This window comes from Ambystoma mexicanum, chromosome 1q, assembly GCF_040938575.1.
Source record: "Ambystoma mexicanum isolate Mex_15411 chromosome 1q, UKY_AmexF1_1, whole genome shotgun sequence".
In the NCBI taxonomy this organism is placed as follows: Eukaryota; Metazoa; Chordata; class Amphibia; order Caudata; family Ambystomatidae; genus Ambystoma; species Ambystoma mexicanum.
Window position 1 is genome coordinate 1,396,787,343 of NC_090922.1, and position 19,665 is coordinate 1,396,807,007.

Here is a 19,665-nt window from a genome sequence, read left to right on the forward strand (position 1 = left end):
CAATGATTTATGGCTGAACATGTGCTTTTGCAGAAATCCTTGTTTTCGCTCCTTGAAACTAAGACGACTTAAATTCAAGAACAAACGGCGGTAGACAAATATAAGTAAATGAAACAAGGACTCTTACCTTTGTGTCCAATGTTTGGAAAATATATGAAATCTCACAGAAAACCACCAACTATTAAGAAATGTTTAAACATGTATTAGTTATGTGAAAAGACTATGAACCCTAGGTAAATGTACGACACGAAGAGGGGCTGGACGATGTGTCCAGGATTATGGAAAGAAATGTCCAGCACTCATCTCATGGTGTCTGCATGTACACATTGCGGGTGTTGAGAGCCAGACAGCTGTTCTGTTAAATAAAGTGTACTTGTACCTGTGGACTTGCGACTAGCATATTTTTATTATGTGGTATTAAGCCTCACTATCTTTAATCTTTCACCTGTTAGCCTGCACACAACTTTGCCGTCCCCCACTGCAATCACCTGTCTATCCTAATCATCCTATCCTGAAAACATTTGGACTTTTCTCAACTCTCACCTTTTTAACCTTTAAGCTATGTAGTGTATTCCAAGACCCTCTGGGCAGGGTCGACACTAAACAAAAATATCAAATAAATTAGGTACATTCAGGTTGATCTGTATGCATGTGAAGCCTAGCAGTGGATTTTATATTAGTTAACAGGGTGGGCTGGGAAACATTTGGGCTGAGGAAGGGGCAGTGAGCACAGAAGGGACACGTGGCAAGGGTCCCCCACATGGCTGGCTAACTCAGATTTTTTTTTTTTTTTAGTGTCGGGATTGTTAATTGCGCTGCTGTAATAGTCATCTGAGCAGACTCTGATCTATCACATGAATAATAATCACCAAGTCTAAAGATTTCAAATCCCGATTGATTTTAGGCTCAATTCAAGTAGTCTTGTACGTTAGTGCTGCACTTTGAGAAAACAAAGATCATTCCTATTTTTGCATAACGTGTTCATGACCAAAATATGCACTCGCCAATGACTAATAATGGACTGCTGGAGTCCAAGAAATGGCTTGCTGTGCGCACCGAGAATTGAAGGTGCGGAAAACTGGCAACTTTATTTCCTCACTCCCTCTTCCACCCCACTCCTCGAATAGGTTTCTGTAATTTTATGCTTTTGTTTTGAAAAATATTGTCCCGCGACGTGTACTCGCCAAGTACACAAAACAGGTTTAGTTAACAAAGTTAAACATTCAAGATTCCTTCCATCTGCGTAACATCGCCAGAGCTTCACACCCCCCCACCCCCTAGCCAGATGGATCGCACGCCTGGCGCCGTGCCTCATCTCCGTTCAGCTTGAGGTAGGAGCCCCTTGTTTCCCTGCCGTTCTTGCTCCATTTCATGTAATAAGTAAAAAAGAAAATCTTTAATTATTCTTGTGGAAAGGGAAAATTGTGTGCTTCATCATCGCACCGTCCATCATCCGAGCTGCGGCATAGTTCTCATCTGTGGCTGCACTTGCAGTGTTTCTAGGCATTCTATGTGCACTTTTGTCCCTTTTCCCGACCTCACGGCTTTTTAAGATGGCTGCTGATTTTTCTTCATTGTGAGTGCTGCCTGAGTGCCCGCCGCTCCCTTCTACCTTTGTGATCATTGGTCACTTGAGGCCCCTGTCCGCTACTAGGACGCTGCATGGGGTTATTCTTGCAACCCTGCTCCTGAACTTTCATGATGCTGCTAACTCACTCAGGGAAATCTGGAATACCATGACATGCAGATCTCCTTAACTATGGGTTAGTTTCCTCCTTCAGGTCACACTCCTACCCTCCATCGACTCTCACCCTCCTCTGCTCATCTCCCACCATTGATTGCATTGCGTTTTGCACCCACTGTAGCATCTGATCAGTTGCCATTCCAAATCTTGCTGTGTTTCGCATTTACCTTAATTTAAATATCTAGCTGTGTTTTGAAAACTTGCTGTGCCATTTGCTTGTATTGTATGATTTTTTTATGTCATCTACTGGCCCAGTGACTGGAACTGGACTGTTCTTCTCTTAAATGCTGCCCCCCCCTTTCTCTCTACCTCTCCCATGGCGCTGTCTGTTTCTACTATCACTCTCTGGTCGGCCTCCCTTGGCCCTCCTCCCATCCCCACCACCCCCCACTTGTGAAGCTAAGAACCCCAGGGTCATCTTCGACTCTGGTGTCTCTAAAAAGTCACATCCTATTGCACCTCCTAAGAGGTATTCAGCCTTGCCTCTCCTTCCCCAGAAGCTCACCATCTTCGAGCCCTGGTTCTCTCTAGGCTGGATTACTTTAACAGCCTCTTTCTAAATCTACCTTCTTCTACTCTCCACCCTTTGCAACTCATCCAGAACAGGTCTGCGAGACTGGTCCTGGGCCTCAAGCCCGGGTATTGATCTCTCCAGTCCTGAAATCTCTATATTAGCCCCCTGTGGCCGCAAGGATTAAATTCAAGACCCTCTGCATTGTCCACAAGGCTTTCTGGGGCCTGGGTTCAAAATACCTTCCCTCTTGAGTGCTTCGCTCCTCCGCCTCCAACTCCCTCAGGGTCAGTCGTTTTTCAAAGAAATGTGCTATGGGTAGATCTGTCTTCGGCTGGGCCTCCCTCTGGAATAGTCTACCCATCACTCAAACTTGGAACCATGTCCGGTTCAGGTAGCACCTCAAGACCTCCCTTTTGCTTCTGCCTGCTCTCCTCCTCTCCCCCGTTGATCTGTTCTGCTTAGGCATCGTGCACCTGGTGACCCTCCGATTTCAGGCCCAGGTACCTGCCCACCCTGCCACACACCTGAGCTGCCTCCTGGCAACCCTTGCACTTTGGGGTCTGCATCTGTAACCCTACAGTCCAACCTTTTTTCCTTCACTTTAGACACCCCTGGTCTGAACCTTTAACCCAGCACTTGCTTCTTGCTGCCTACACTACCATTTGTTTTTCATTCCTATGCTCAGCACTTTACACTCCCTCCACTCCCCTCCTGCACTTTCCCTCTCCTCCGCACTTGCGAGTTCTCAATGTCACTGGGCCTAGTAAGATTGTTGTCTATTCTCCCTTGTTCCCCTTGCCTCGTTGCATTCTGAAATGTGTATGAGCGTGATACAAATAAAATATCAATTCACAAATACATGGAATTTACTGTAATTAAACTGGGAGACAATATGGTTAAGAACATAAGACAAAAGCCCAGCTTCAAATGTTTAACAGTCCGATCCTGGGTACCTAATTTAATCTCCCGACTTCGAACCTAGCGAAATTGCCATTTCCTAAATCTCAAAATTGGTAGCCCGCAAAATGATTTAGTGCTTCAGAAAAAAACTCATGAATCAACCGACTCATTTTGCTTCCTATATAAATGAACTTTTGATACCACCAAAGACGTGCATGCGTTATAGGGCAGCGGCATGCAGGGCAATAATGCTACTGGAAGTGGAGTGGGAACCAGAGCCATGAGCGAACACACTCGGCAGATGATCCCGCTCTCGCTAGGTGTTATTGTTTGTGACAGTGCAAGATGTACGAGATCAAAGAACAAAAAAGGAATTGAGATGCATGTACCTGTGCTGGTTAACAGGGGATAAAGCTGTACCTTGTACATCCACAATACAGAGAACATAAGATCAAACTAAACTATTTTTAGTATGAAGAGCGCTAAAAAACAGTTGCACTATACAAGGTGTTATTTCCATTAATCGCTGTTCACTAGTGAATCTTTACATTTTCTCCAAAGATGTTATATTCGACGGAAGAGTTAATGTCTGGACATTACCTCCAACGGTACCTTACCTAGGTAAGGTCTACAGTCCATCCACCTAGCTAATGAAAGTCCAAGGTGAAAAATGCAAGAAAGTTGTGATCCTACACACAAAGAATCTCTTGCTTACGTTCATGTTGGTTTCCTTTACAACAGTAACATTTCTGCTTCATCCTTGAACACTGAGGTGGCACTTAGAAACACAAATTGGAACCGATAACTAGTCGTTCACAGAACGATGTGTTGTGTGGCGGCACTTTTTCCAAATGATTTGTGGAAAAATGTTCTGAAAACTTTTTTTTTTTAAAATGTACCTGGGACAAGTGGTTTTCTTTCTCCAAGGGGTGTAATGGTAGGGAGTGTTTCCAGATCTTAAAGGCCAACTGCTGCAATGCTTCATTTTATACAGCACCTACTGCAAAACAGTTACATGCACTTATGGGTGTCATATCTGACATTAAAGGGATCATGTCCCTTGATAAGCTTCATTTGAAGTTCGTGATATTTATGGATAAGCTTTATTTACAGTAAATTTCAAATTTGCAAATAAAAAAGGGTCATTGATGGGTACTGGGCAGACACGCGTGTCATGGACCGACGACCAATTGACAAACGTCAAAAACCCATTAGTAATGGTACTTCCAAATGGTCAATTTCTCATCTTGAGTGTCCAGACAGATAATCGCAGGTTTGTCTACTAGTGATTTTAAACACCATCCAAAAGCAACTGTGAAATGAATTCGCCAACGGGAAACAAATTAAATAAGTCATTGTCTGAGTAAGAAACGAAAATGCTTTTCCAGCTAACCACATTTGTCTTACACCGAAAAGCCATGACGAATACCAACATAGCCAACTTATAAAAAGTTGGACAATTTGGGACCCATGAACACCACAGGCTTTCCTTTAGACTGCTATTAAACGGGTTTGTCAACTATCAAGAAGTTACATCATGCTTTTATATCTGTCCTGTGTTAGATAACCAAATGTGGCTATTTTAATACAAATGCCTTAAACACTGTACTGCTTTCTTTGCGAAATGTCATCTTCGGGACGGAAAAAAGAATTTAAGAAACGCAAAAGGCTGTGTTCATAGGCTGTGTTCATATGCATCGCAGACCAGAGTTTTCGCGACACGTGTTGGTAATGTGTTCAGTACTTGTTTCTCCAACTGATGTGGGCACCACCAGGAAGGGCGCATGATCCAGCTTGTTCCACAAGAGAAGTCGAGATTAACTTGCTGTGGTGGCGAACAAAGGTGATGTCGAAGTGTTAAGCACGGGTGCAAACTTCAAATTAAGTTGTCCAGGCATAAAAGTTGCCCACTCATCAGTTCTATATATTTGCACACAGCACACCGTTTCTTTATCTACGAGAGTCAATCACTGATCGATGGCTACTGGCAAGTGGAAATTGAGTTCTTGTTAAAAAAGGCATCCGAGTAGAATATCCTAGTGCACGCTTTTAAAAGGAAGTGCTGTTTAGTAAGGGCCGTCTACAGCTGGGGACGCTGGTCGTGGATTTCTACCTGCTGAGAAAGCTGCTACAACATCACTGGAAAGAGAAAGATAAAATACTTGGAACTTTTTTGCAAAGTCCTTTGGTCTCTGCTCATTTTTACTGCCTTTGTTTTATTTTTTAGAATGACTCCACGAGTATGAGTTAATTACACATGCCTATTGAGAACTATAAAACGATTGCTTGCTTGTTACAAGTGAGTTTTTAGCCACACAGTTTTCAGTGTTTGATGGATAACTGCGTGACTAATTTTGGCACATCTCTTGTGTTCATCTCGCTGTCGAAACGGTTACCTATGGCCAATATACCCTATACCCTTAAAATGAACATGCCTGCAATGGCTACAGCGTCATTTCTGGCAACCAAACCTAGTCCCCACACACTAAAAAAGGTGTCCAAAAAAAAGCTATCACGTTAACACCGGTAAACCAGAAAGCCCTTGTTATGAGTGACATTCGAAAACACTGCGTTGGTTTAAGTGTACAAAAAAAATAGCAAAACCGAACACAAAACTGCAAACGCATAGCGGAACAAGCAAACATGGCACAGATACCAATCACAATAGACTTGGAGCAGAAGACATGTGGGAGCGAAACAGAAAAAGGAGAACATTTCGTACCAAGACCACAAAGCTCCCCACCTAACCATTCTAGAACAAGAGGGAATAAAAAGAGCCTTCCTGGATAAACCTGAAACCTCTCTATGCGAACCTCATTCATTGGAAGATACCATAGAGGCTAGCTCATCACGGACATCCACGTGTTTCCCACGATTGACTTAGCCCAGACAACACTATCCGATTTGTCATTACATGCAAGCTTTTCGGAACCCTTGCAGGAGCAGGATGCATTAAGTTCATCTCGAATCAGACAAGAGATTCCCATTCGTCGCCCCCACTCCGAGAAGTCCTACAACATTGCCCCTACAAAGGGAGACGAATCCCCAACAGCCGCTGTTTGAAATCACCCTCACGGCGATTAACAATGCCTTAGTGAGTTGGGGGCGACTATTTAAAATCATGGACGCAAAAATCATGCATCAAACCATGCAAATAGATAAAATCACTGAATAAGGGAAAAATATACAAAGGAAACTGAAGTACATCCACTCACATCAGATAAAAGCTGTGTGGAAGAATGGGCAGTGCTCCAGTGCAGGAGTTGAAGAGTGACATAACTTTGGTTCCAGTTTCACCAATTTTCAATACAATAATTGACCAGTTGTAGAGCAGACCACTGGAACTGCCATTGGGAAAAAAAAGAGCCCACTAGTTGTGAGTGAATGAAACAGCCCATACATGCCTCTAAAGGATCTATAAAAAAAAAAATTCACAAGTGGAAATAAAACCAAGAATATAAAAAACGTCAAAACTGAGTCAAGCAGCAGCAAAGCAGTTCATAAAGAAAATCGTTTTAGCTCAAAAACAGAATACCAGTTTGGCCGTTATAAACAAATACAAAAATATACGGAAAAATAGGGAAATAGAACTGGAAGGCTCAGTGTTGACTCGAGTTTCTACACACGAGCCGCTAAACCAACTGGTTGACGAAATATCTAAACATGACGCTGCACAGGAAGCTAGATCTGAGCCAACTAATGTACGAAAGGGAAAACAAACTGATCAAATTGACAGTAAAGAACTTGACAGGCTGGCAATGAATCCCGAAGGAAAGAAGAGAGGCGGTTGACGCATATCTAAGCTCCCAAAGAAATGAACATATCCAACAGAGGATTCAGCCCAAAAGTAATATGTCAGTCCGTGCCAACAACCCTCAGCATTCAGAATGTGGTTGTAATGACAAACAGCAAGGGGATCAACCCTGCAATCAGTGATAGCCAAAGGATAAAAACAATCCATCAGTTATACCGCTGACAACTAAACCTAATAACGAGCTTCAATGTTGCAGTACTATCAATGCTCCAAGTGTCATCGTCGAGCAAGCTTCGAAATGTAGCTGCCAACAGGCAAACCAGCCGAGTCAAGCATATAGTCAACTGCAGCATGAAGGACGGCAAAACATACCTCCGAAAACAGTGACCGACTCGTATAAGCAAAGACTCACTAGTGGTCTTGCTGGAAATCAGAAAATCAACCATACAAATACTAAAACCAAACCGGCCCACACATTGTTTATGAAGTGTCGTCTAGCACCCTCTAAATAATTCACGCTGCGTTGTGCTAATATTTTAAACATCTTTAAGGACACTTCTACCATTGCTTCAGTTGATATTGCGCAAGTAGAATTCCCAAACCCATACAAACCAGAGACTGTTAGGTTGTGGATTGCATCAGGTATGGTGGCTCAGGCAATTTGGAATGCGAATCCCGAATTGTTTGAATTGGGCTTTATCATCTTGCAAGATAACCAAGGCTATGAGCCTTTAAACATGGTGAGACTGTCAACAGAAAAATACATCAGTGCTAGAGAGGGGGAACTCGCATCTCAACTAAGTGATCAGGACAAGGATATCAGATTGAAACAGACCAGTTCAGCCAGCTGAACACCCGTGGACATTCCCACTTCACCAAATCCTTGGGTAGTAAATTGAAAGGCTTTGACATAATCGCACTCAAGAAACATGGTTAATAAATGACCCAGTGTGGAATGACAACATTTTGCTACTTCCTGCAACTCCTGCCAGCAAAGGCCGACCCACATCGGGACGAATGGTGGCGACTAAAACCAGTACAGGATTATTTTGCAACCATGGTTGACAGCCAATAACTATATCCAGCTGGTCAAGCTTTTCAGCATGAACAAGTGATAGCGTTGTTAAATATCTATAGAAATCCTTCTGGCATATCTGAATCCAAGTTTTATCAAGATCTGACAAATATGCTGGATGAAATCGCTCTTGATACACAAGTGACCAGCACAATCTTGGTGGGAGACTTAATTTACAGTCTTGACGAAGCTGCACAAAAGAGATCAGATGTGTCCAAGTGGACTGTCTTAATGAAAGAACAAGGATTTTGGAAGCACTGTTTAAGGTATGATGTAATACAGCATATCTGGAACACTATCTTTATGTAACCATGTTTTTATACAAGTCACAGATGCGACTATTCGTACTTGCTAAGTCTATGTACATTAACAAAAGGGAATGTATTCATTTATTTTTTGATAATTGCCCTAAGTCTTAAGGTTGATAATCAGCTAAATTACTAATAAAAAAATATTTCTTAATAAAACAGTTATAATGCATTGAATCATCGAGAAAACATGAAGGGGATGGACCATTCCTTTAGGACACGGAACATGGCAATTTACAGCACTAAATTACTGCAATGTTACAATTTCCATTGAATTCGAAATAGAGAGCAGTGCTTTCATAAATGAAAGTGGCATGAACATGTTTTGAGGCTGTCTAGAAGCAGCGGCAATAAAACACGTGGGAATTCCCTCAAGACATTTTTTAACCATCAACAATTGCTAGAACTATTGAGAAACTTTACTGGGACAGGTCTAGAAACACCAGATTAGGACCCTTCGATTTTTGTGGAGCAAGGGAATATGACCAATTTTCAGCTAGAATAGATTGTTGATGGTCTCACAGCCTGCTGAATTGTGGAAGTAAACCAGATAATATCTTAAATTAACGTCAGAACTTCTTCCTTTTTCCTCTGCAGTCAACCCCTCCAGTCCTAATTCCTGGCGCACATATCTTTCCGCCAAAGACAAAATCAATTTGACAAAATTGAAAGGCTGGAGAACAGTACCACAGTGGTAATCTAATTTTTAGTCTACAATATATAGGAATAAGGGTGTTTTAATAGTGAATTTCTAGCAGGGGCCAAAGACATTCCAAAATAAAAGTGTGCACTTGCGATGCACTAACATTTTTTTAGCCAACATGGCTTTTAGTCGACTGTTGAGCGCGATCATCAACACTAAATAAGTCAGCATAAAGGCTATGCAGGTATGCGTGCAGGGAAAACGCTACCCCAACGTAATTCCAATTCAGTTTATACACAAAACGCATTATACACCATGGCAGTCTCATTGACAATCTCTAAAAGGTTTTTCGCCTACGCTTAAGAGGGCAGCGGAGTACTGTTTAGGCTGGTCCCTTTACACGGATTAAAGGTCATCTGAGAATTACTTTTATTGGATCCAAGTACAAGATAATGGACTTACAAAGTCATACAATAGGGACATAACAGTGGCACAAAAAACAGTTTCTAAAACTTAGAATACATGCCTCCTTTTAGTTTTACATTTAAAGTTAAAACCAACTTAATATTCCCAAATATTGTGTGCTTTTGTAACGCTCACCTGATTCCCGCAGAGGCGCCCGTCTTGACTGGGTGAATGCCGTATCTTCAAAGGTGATGTGTAACACACGGTTGGCTCTTTGGGCTGGACCTCTGTGCACTGTATGTCTGACTCGAAGAGTAAGATGTCCGCAGATAGAAAATATGGGATTAATGAACTGGGGTTATTGGGTGCCTCTCTCCTCTTCCCTTTCTCTTCTCCTGTAGAACCCCAAAGGTTAACGCCCTCACCTTAGGTAAGTGAACGCCGAGCTCTCCATCTGCCTCGGGGCAGGGTGCCGTAACCAGTTTCTTCACTGGATAAGGGTGCAGGCCTCTTGACCTCAGAGGACTGCTGTCCGTCGTTAACTGCACGAACGGTAAGTTCTGGGCACTTCAAATGTCTTAAAAGTCTTTTGTAATGATATCTCTTGTTTTGCAGGGTTCCGGCGATGGCGGGCTGATGAGAGTTGAGGATCGAACCCACGTGAGGAATAGAAGCGCCTGGAAGCACGTAAGTAAGCGCTTGTAGCCTGCTTCACGATGCGCACTAACTGTCCCTTTTATCTTGCAGGTACAAGTTCGGAGCTTTAGAGAAGCTGAAGGGTGCTGGAATACCCACTGGATTCGGCGTGGGAAGGAGTAATGGCACGTGAGTAATAAAGTTGCCCAATGTCTTTAAACGCACCTTCTTTTGTCTTTCAGATGCGGGATGCAGCGCCGAAGGCCTCCGGAGCGTGCGAAGAGCTGGTAAGCTTTTGTCTTTCAGATGCCGGAATGCAGTTCGAAGACCTCCGGAGCATGCGAAGAGTAGGTAAGCCTTTGTCTTTCAGATGCCGGAATGCAGCATGAGGCGTTGGCGACAGCCGATGGACCAGGTAAGAGATGCGCTGCCACTGAAGACCGTAGTGCTAACCTGTTCTTTCTTTGTCTTTACAGGTGCTGCTGAAGACTGGATTCCAGGATGGTAAGCCTTTGTTCCCTTAGGCCCAGGATCAGAAGCAGAAGACACGATGAGCGTTCTGCTGCAGAGAATGCAGAATAACGCAAAGCAAGATTCATCCATCGGGTGTGGTTTAAATAGCCTCCTGTAGTGCTTAGGTGTCTCCTTCCACAGCCACGCCTAAGAAAAGAGTTCCTGCTTTCCAGAAGAGTTCCAGTGTTCTGAACCTAGGGAGTGGCTCCTGCCCCACCCAACAGGAAAAGTAGTCCCAAACAGAAGAGGATCAGGGGTTCAACTGGCAGGTAAGTAAGCAGCATGGTCTGCTGCAGGTAAGTCCACCCAAGCATTATGAGCCCGGCGCTTCCAGCGCTGGGACTGGGCATCTTTATGAGCCTGGTGCCACTGGCGCCAGGACAGGGTCCAAAAGGTCCCAATTGGGACTGGCTGGCACTCGAACCGGGGTTATGGGTCTGCTTCCAAGGGAGTCGGGCAAGTCCTGATCTTTTGGAAGCAGAGATCATGACAGCTTTAGAATGTGTTCAATGATTAGGCGTACTAAACAGAGGATGCCCTATGTGCTGAAAAATTCACATGTGTTTCAGAAAGCGCATGCTGAGGACCAGAGTGTGTTCTTATTAAAAATATATTTTATTCTGTTATAATTTCATAAAATACATCATTTTTGACCAATTCTAAAACAGTTTAATTTCCAAACATATTTTTGTTAACAAAAGGTTGTGCAAATAGCGCATTTGTGTAAACACTTCTATGTGTATATCACTAACACCATTCTACCATTCATCTTCACAATCAAATCTAGTTGTAGAGAGACATTCTAAATAACTTTTACAGTAGTAATATTCCTACTCGACAGTCCACCATTATGTATCAATGATTAGGCAATATTTGCTTTTGTTTTCTGTAAAGCATTCATCTAATCAGTTTTGACAGAATCAAACATTTATACTGATTGGATTAATATTCCCATCAATTCATTCTCACGACCATCTTGGTTCACTCCCTCAGCATGAAGTGTGCATCTATACCATGGAATCTCAGCCTGCGTATTTCCCACTTTAAGGCTGTGAATTGTAGCATTTATGAATTGTAGTATTTAGGGTAGGGCTACTTTTCACTTTAGAGAAGCTGTCCCTTACCAGTACAAAAGAGTGTTTTTTCTATGTTTGCTTAGTATTTTGAATTATGCAGTGTGATTGACTGAGTTAATATGCTCAAGTTATTTCGCGAATGCTGGGATGCCTTGTGAGCATATGCATCATAAAACCATGCATTAAACTGGATACTGTGGGTGACCTAGCATTTTATATTCTATGACAAGACCGGATGCGACCATTATGCATCATCTTTATAACTGCCAAACGGAGTAATTCAAATGTAACCATTTTTTTTGATAAAACAAACATTTTTGAAAAGAACATTTGAGTGAAAAGTCTTTAACATGAGCTCTACTACAACTCCCATGAGGCTCTCTGCTATCAGTAGTCCCTGCCTCACTCTGGCCCTCCAATGAGAGCCCTCCTGCTCGTATAAGTCCCTCTTGAATCCAAGTGCCCTCCTCTTTTTTGCTGCTGGACACAATTAGCCCATGTCTTATTCCTCATAAGCGATAGTTACTTAGCTGTAAGAGTATATTCCTTCATAGTTTTGCTTACTTTCATGAAGTAAGCAGCGTTACCATAGGAGGGCGTGCGTGCAGCTTTCCAGTATTTAACAATACTGTTATTTCGTGTGTGGGTCGGCGCGTGTGAAGAGCTTGATTGTTTTGTTGGGCATGCTGGTGCGGAAACAGCCCGCGAGCGTTATCACTAGCGTTTGGGCGCGTTTCCCCCTCAGATTCCATGATATGCGCTATATGTGGACTGCTTGAGGTAAGCCGACAATTGAACACGTTTGGCGCTGCGTGTTTACAGGATCTGCGCGCATGTGCGATCGAGCGCTCTGAGCCCATTTCACTATTTACACAGTTCGACCAGCGTAACGGTCGCAGCTCATCTCTTGGGAATCTCCCACGTAGTATCCACGCTCCTACCATAGGCTTTATATAAAATAAAAAGTCAACTAAACAAGAAAGCAGCCCAAGTGGAGTGCCATTCCAGACTCTCACAGGCTGTGCTTTAAGCAGGTTCTAAAGACTTCTTTCCATCCCTCAGTGCAAAGCCACTCATAGGGATCCTTAGAATGGCTTCTGACAAGAGCCGAGAATACTGGGAGGAATATGAGGAGCAGGGAGAGGAGCTGCAGCAGGAAGAGATATATCTATCTCTCAGTTTTAGAAAAGTACTAGGGGACTCCCTTGCCAGAGCAGTAGCTCAGAGAGTGGAACCCATTCAGGAGAGATTGTTAGCTCTTGAAAATATATTGGGCAATAAGGCTGGCTTGCAAGAAGATCCTGATGAGGGGACCTCCACTAAGCCTCTGGAAGACTCGAATAGGGGGCGTAAGGTGGCCCAGAAGAGGAAGCACTCTTCTACCCCCCCCCGGGCTCTATCACGGGGACAAGACAGAAGCCCCTGGAGGCAGCTTATGCATTCCATAGGTTAAAAGACGCTTTGTTGGCCAGATCAGCTATGCCCAGCCTCCCTCTCCACCCCAGGGGAAGAAAATATAGGGGATGCTAGGTCGCAATCTGAAGAGTTTGAGCAGGAGGATGACGAAATACAAAGAATTGATAAGGTACCAGAACATGTCAGAGTAATAGGTACCTCACAAGCCAGCATAGTGTAGAGAACCCCGGAGGATGATCTCCGATATGTTTGAAACAGACACAATCCATCACCCGAGGTCCTCCGAATGGACCCAGTCGCCTAGAGTGGGTATCTACATGGCACAGAAAATCAGGAAGCTGTTAGAGAAAGAGACGAGGTTTCGTCTTAGATCGGAGTGCCCCAGGCTGGAGCTGAACGGTAAAGCATCGGAGACTCCCGAGCTTGATCCCAAAATGCTGTCTTTCGTCTCCAAGGCGAGCAAAGGCCTCAGGAAGGGTATGGACGGGGCCTGGAGGTCGTGTCAAGACAAAGTGCTGGACCTATCTGGCCCATTAACAAAAATTATGGACTTGGCTGAAAGAGCCAGAGATACAGGAGAGCCTGTGGACCCCAATATCCTAGCGTGCTGGGCTCAACATGCAGTTTGTATTCTTGGAAACGCTAATGCGGCCGTATCAGTGGAGAGAAGGTCCATGCTACTTAAGATAGACGCAGAGCTAGGCGATCTAGCCTTGTACGAGGCAGGAGAGGGTGCCCAAGGACTCCTCTTCGGGGACACCTTTGCAGAGAGTAGGTTTGTGGGGACCTACGCAGCTCTGGAGAAAGCAAAGGCCTCCATTAAAAAAGTTTTCCCCGGGCGAGTTTTTGCCAGGGCCGGTCGCTTCAACACGAACAGAAGACCCCAAGGACCAAGAACCCAATACTGGGAGACACCAACAGAACACGTTCTTTCTGAACCGGGGTAGAAGCTTCAGAGGAAGAGGCAGACATCAAAATAACTCAGGTGAGAGCGCAAAGCGATACACCCGCCAGTAGGAGTGAGGACAGGGCTATTTATGCGCAATTGGCAAGAGCTTTAGTCAGATGCGTGGGTCCTCCAGACAGCGCAGGGTTATCACCTAGATTTCATAAGCATACCCATTCAGGAAAAAAAAAACACTGCACATCGTCTGTTCAGAGGAGGAGATGCAGCTATTAGACAGATTCAGGTGCTAGCCGACAAGCGGGCAATAGAGGGCACGCAACCCCATTCAAGAGGTTTCTTGAGCAACATGTTTTTAGTGCACAGGAAAGGGAAGGTGCGACCTGTAATCAACCTGAAAGAGCTGAACGGCTGGCTAGTCTACAGGCATTTCAAGATGGAAGGACTCCCATCTACTGGCTGATCTGCTCAGAAAGGAAGATTGGCTAGTGCGGTTCGATCTAAAAGATGCGTATGTGACAGTCCGTATAGCACCTCAATTTCGGCACAATTTATATGTAAGGACCAGAGGTGGCAGTTCAAGACGCTACCGTTTAGCCTCGCATCAGCCCCCTGGGTCTTCAAGCTGATAAGACCCCTCGCAGCAGCCCTGAGACGAGGGGCTGAAGACGATATTTTATTCATGGCCGAAGACAGACTGCAACAACAAGTGCAATGGCGATGCGTCTCATAGCAGAATAAATTATGAAAAGTCAGAGCTGTCTCCCTGCAGAAGAATAGAATTCCTAGGCTTTATGATAGACACAAGGAAGGCTACCTTAGAGCTGCCTATGGCAAAGATCAGATCAATAAAGAAAGATCTGAAAGCAACCCTGAGGAAGACGGTTATATCGCTTCGGAGTCTAGCCAGGATAGTTGGGTTACTGGCCGCATCAATACAAGCAATTTTTCCAGGTCCCCTTCACTATCGAGCCCTGCAGAGACTCAAGATAACATCTTCGCAGAGGGTGGCGATACCACCAGTTAGTCAGCTTAGATCAGAGATCCAATAGTGGCTCAGCAATATGGAGGCCTGGAACGGGCGCACCATATTCGGGGAGATACCGGAGAGGATTATAGAATCAGACGCCAGCAGATAAGGCTGGGGAGCGAGATGGGTTCTAGTGGAGACCGAGGGAAAATGGTATCAAGAGGAGCTGGCGTTACATATCAATTGCCTGGAACTTCTAGCTGGTTCCTTCGCAATTCAAGCTTTCTCCAAGGAGAAGGCGAAATGTTGTAACCTTCTCAGAATGGACAATATATCGGCAGTTCGGTATATCAACAAACTTGGAGGGACGAAGTCAAAGATTTTGGCAGAATTAGCCAACGATTTCTGGCACTTGTCTAGAGAGGGAGATAGCGGTCAAGGCGGAATATCTTCCGGGGATGAAAAACGCAGTTGCAGACTGGAACTCCTGGTACGTGACAGACTCTAGCGACTGGATGTTGCACACATCAGTCTTCAAGAGGTTACAGCGGAAGTGGGGTCTGTTCGATACAGATCTGTTTGCGTCGAGGCTAAACTCCCCAAGTATTTCAGCTGGAGACTGGATCCGGGAGCCACCGGGACGGACGCCTTCCTGCATTGCTGGAAGGGCAACATCCATTATGCTTTTCCCCCGCCATTCGCGATGCTGGCGAGGACACTAGCGAAGGTCCGCAGAAACAAGGCGGAGCTGGTTTTAGTGACAGCAGATGGAGATTGCAAGCTTGGTTTCCAGTTCTGATGGAACTTTCCACGGATTTCCCGCAGAAGATTGCCTACAGAGCAGATCTCCTAGGGGATCCGAAAGGCTTGCCTCATCCTCTGATTCGGGACAACAATCTCAGTCTAATAGCGTGCAGAATTTCAGGCGCAGATGGTGTTTGTCAGGCCTTTCAGAGGCTACAGAGCTCATAGTAGCGGGCGCCATCCACAATCCGGAGCTATAATTCTGCTTGGCAAGCCTGGGAGTTATGGTGCAGGGGGAGGAGTGTTTCTCCCTTTTCAGCTCCTATAGAGCATATTTTGAATTTCCTAGCGTCCCTGGCGACGAGCGGGAAAGCTTGGACAATTGGGGTAAACAGATCGGCGATTTCAGCAAGGCACGAGTTAATGAATGGGCAACCAGTCGGGGAACATCCAGCGGTAGTTCGGCTGATCAAGGAAGTGAAGATGACGAAACCCCCGTAGTCCAGGTACTCGGTGCTGTGGAATGTCAACAAGGCGTTACATCTATTCGAGCAGTGGCCAAGGAATTACCTTTTGTAAGGGAAGCAATTGTCTGGAAAGTTAGCCACCTTTCTCTGTTTACATCCGAAACCCGTCTACACGAGACTAAAGGCTCTGGAGATTGATAGAAAGTTCTACCCGGAAGGTATAGCATTTAATATAGCGCAGAGAACCAAGACCAATTCGAAAATCATATCTTACCTGTATTTTCCTAACAGTAAGCTTTGTGTTGCCACATGCATCAAATGTTATGAAGCAGCGACCGCAGTGGTAAGGCCAGCAGCGTGAAACAATTGCTCATAGCATGCAGAAAGCCATTCAAAGCAGTAGCCCCGGCTACTATAGCTAGATGCATGAAAAGTCATGGCGCAAGCGGGCATAGACATTTCTGTTTTCACAGCACACTCGACAAGAGGATCTATGGCTTCAGGAGCTTTTGCAGCCGGAGCTCCGCTGCAGGAAATTCTGAGAGCAGCAGATTGGTCTAGTGACTCAGTTTTCAGAACTTTCTATTTCAAGCCATTGGAAAACATTGTCAGTGCTGCGTTTCAGAGCTTTGAACAACCATAATGCTCGCCTCCGGTCTTGTCATAGAATGAAGATTGCCAAAGCGCCCAGTGCAGAAGTTTTGATTCTATTAAAGACACGGAGGTGAGCATTATCCCTCCCAGAGGGAATTCGCTATGGTAATGTGAGAATCTAACCTTTTCTTTCAAGCACAGGAATGATGAGTGCAGCGAATTCCCCCTCCCTAATGTGTCATCTCCCTTTTATTCAAGGGGGGGGGGGGGGGGGGGGAAGCAGAAAAACTCTAGAGATTGAGAAGGCAAGGCTGAATATCAGGAGCAGGAAAGGGCAGGCAGCGAAGTTTCAGCGCCAGCTTAGATCTACATCAAGTTCCAAGAAAATTTAGGTAAAAAAAAGAGGAAGGTAACTGGATTCAAGAGGGACTTATACGAGCAGGAGGGCTCTCATTGGAGGGCCAGACTGAGGCAGGGACTACTGATAGAGAGCCTCATGGGAGTTGTAGTAGAGCTCATGTTACAGATTTTTCACTCAAATGTTCTTTTCAAAAATGTTTGTTTTACTAAAAAAAGAATGAAGTTTATAAAAAAAGGATTACATTTGAATTGCTGTGTTTGGCAGTAATAAAGAAGCAGCATAATGCTCACCTCCGTGTCTTTAATAGAATCAAGACTTCCTGCGCTGGGCGCTTTGGCAATCTTCATTGTCAATAATACATACATACTAAGACATAGCTGCTAGTAAAATGAGTAGTTAAATAGCACATTCAATCTATAAATTGGCAAATACACCATCAGTCATATACCATGCTAAGTCGCACATGTTCCAACTTGATAACTGCTACAAAGTGAGCATTGGGTGGGGTCACGCAATGCTGCGGTTTTCATATTACTGTCCTCATTCCTCCACACGCTTGATACTAAATAACTGATAATCCACCACACTTGCATATGTATCCATCCATACATCCTCACGCCATAGGCCCCAAAACCTAATCTATTAATTCCACCTGCACTGTACCCTTACGCATTAATCCATCCCCATCATTTGGTCATATATCCCACCCAACTCAATCCTCACCTGCATATGCATTAATCCTACCCTCCATTCCATCTGCTTAGTATTCGGGATAGTTTCTTAAATTGGTCTCTGCATGACTTCAGTAAATGTTTTTTTTTTTTTTTGCAAATAGCCCACACTACTATGCTGTAACGTGTCTGGGTAGACACCCATGTCCGTTTTGCTATGCAGAATACTTTAAAGCCCCAACATCAAAGGACCCGGGGCTGGTTAGACCATCCATTCAAATCCAAAAAGACGATGTGGTAAAGAGGATTCTGGGTCAGAGGGTTACATAAAACTAAGGTGGATATCTGGAATTTTAAAAATGGTCCCACTGCCCCTTTTTTCGAACTATGCACCATGCCCAACACAAGATTGACATTTAAAAAACGTATGCTGCTTAAATGACACATTTTGTAGTTTTTTTGCCTGCTATGATGGCCTGGTTAAGACACATACATTTAATTCCTCCACACAAATAATCAATCTTCTTGATGCCACACTTTAACGTAGGTTTAAGTGATTGGGATGGATTAACCAACAAAACAAACTGAGGGAAAAACCGCAAAATAGAAAAAAAAAAGTGTCCACAATATTAATGAAACTACAGAATTTAGTGAGGACTTCTTTACTTTATATACGCACTTTATTAAAAATGTACTATGGTAAACAACATTTTCCCCAAACTCTGGCCATCTGAACATCGTACATAATTCTACAAAATAGACCCCAAAACGAATTATAAACAAATACAAATTATGTGAAAAAGGTAGTATTTCATCCGTAGGTATATGCACTGTAAAATTGGTTTTCAGTGTGTGAAGTAGGCAGAGAACAATGTAAGAAAATGGTCTTAATTCGGGCAATACATTTAAGAGCCAAGGCATCGTAGGGGAGAGGAGCACTCCGTAACCAGCACGCATGGGTGTCTTGAGACCAAAAATAGGAATTACTTTCGAGCTGCGCCGTGTATATTTCCCCTTGTAAACATTTTCAAAGCACACTGAAAGTTACCTCAAAGGCTCCTCTAAAAAGTTTAATGGCAATTTGTATTAACACAATGACCAGCTCAACCAATAGACCCAGCTTACACAGCAGCACAAGTGTATATGGCACAGCACTGCAAGTTCAGGGTCGTTGACACTGCCATTTACACCCAACGGCCACATCAATCCCAACTTCCAACGCAGTTGGCAACCACAGTCCATTAAGCCTCGCTGCACATCATGGGGATAGCATGACCATTTCCTCTGGGCAGGGTTTTAGATCCTCCACGGGCGTCTAAATAGCACACCATGCGGGTGCAGGTGTTGCGAATACATGCAGAGTCACTGTACACACTGCAGCGCCAGGCTGTAGTAGAAAACCAGGCTCTGGCCAACTCACTGTCAACTTCGCGTCCTGAAGCAATGGGGACCCGTATTCGAGTGGCGAAACGCCAGGCACTTGCGGGGTCCGCGCTCTAGGTCGAGGTTACCCTCCGCTGCCGGTTGCGATGGCTCTCCCAAAATTTCGATTTTTGCGATGGGGTGCCCGGCTGCGGGAGCGAGAGAGCGCGGTACACAGTGCCAGGGAAATCCGGAAGTGCAGAAAGCGAGCCATTCTTGAAGGGAGCGTTCAAATAGCGCGAGAACGCGGACGAGTTGCGTTTCAAGCCTCGTTCTGATTAGAATGACAGAATGGGACCTTTTTAAGAATTATTCATAAAACATACATCGCAGATTATGGGATTTTATATTTGTTTTTTGTTCTGTTTCTGAATCCCTGTCAATATCTGTGTTTTGTGCTTCCTCTCATTTGATAATCGAATAAACAGAGTCAATTAGCCCGGGACCATTAGCACCTCAAACACTATCTCCTTTTTAGTTTTGGCTGCAACTTGGCTAAAGCATCCAACTAATAAACTAATGCACGGGATTACAGCACTCAGGGAGAT

General features: G+C 44.3%; 1 protein-coding gene across 2 annotated transcripts in view; it reads right to left on the minus strand.

Annotated features, from left to right (window-relative positions):
- MKNK1 (MAPK interacting serine/threonine kinase 1) overlaps positions 1-19,344 on the minus strand; it is a 254,248-nt gene extending 234,904 nt beyond the window's left edge. Inside the window, exon 1 of one of the 2 annotated variants that reach the window (XM_069642263.1) lies at positions 19,116-19,344. The gene's annotated coding sequence lies outside the window, so the exon portion shown is untranslated. The remainder of the gene's footprint in view (positions 1-19,115) is intronic. The other variant, XM_069642264.1, reaches the window with a different exon arrangement.
- Between the last annotated feature and the right edge of the window lie 321 nt (positions 19,345-19,665).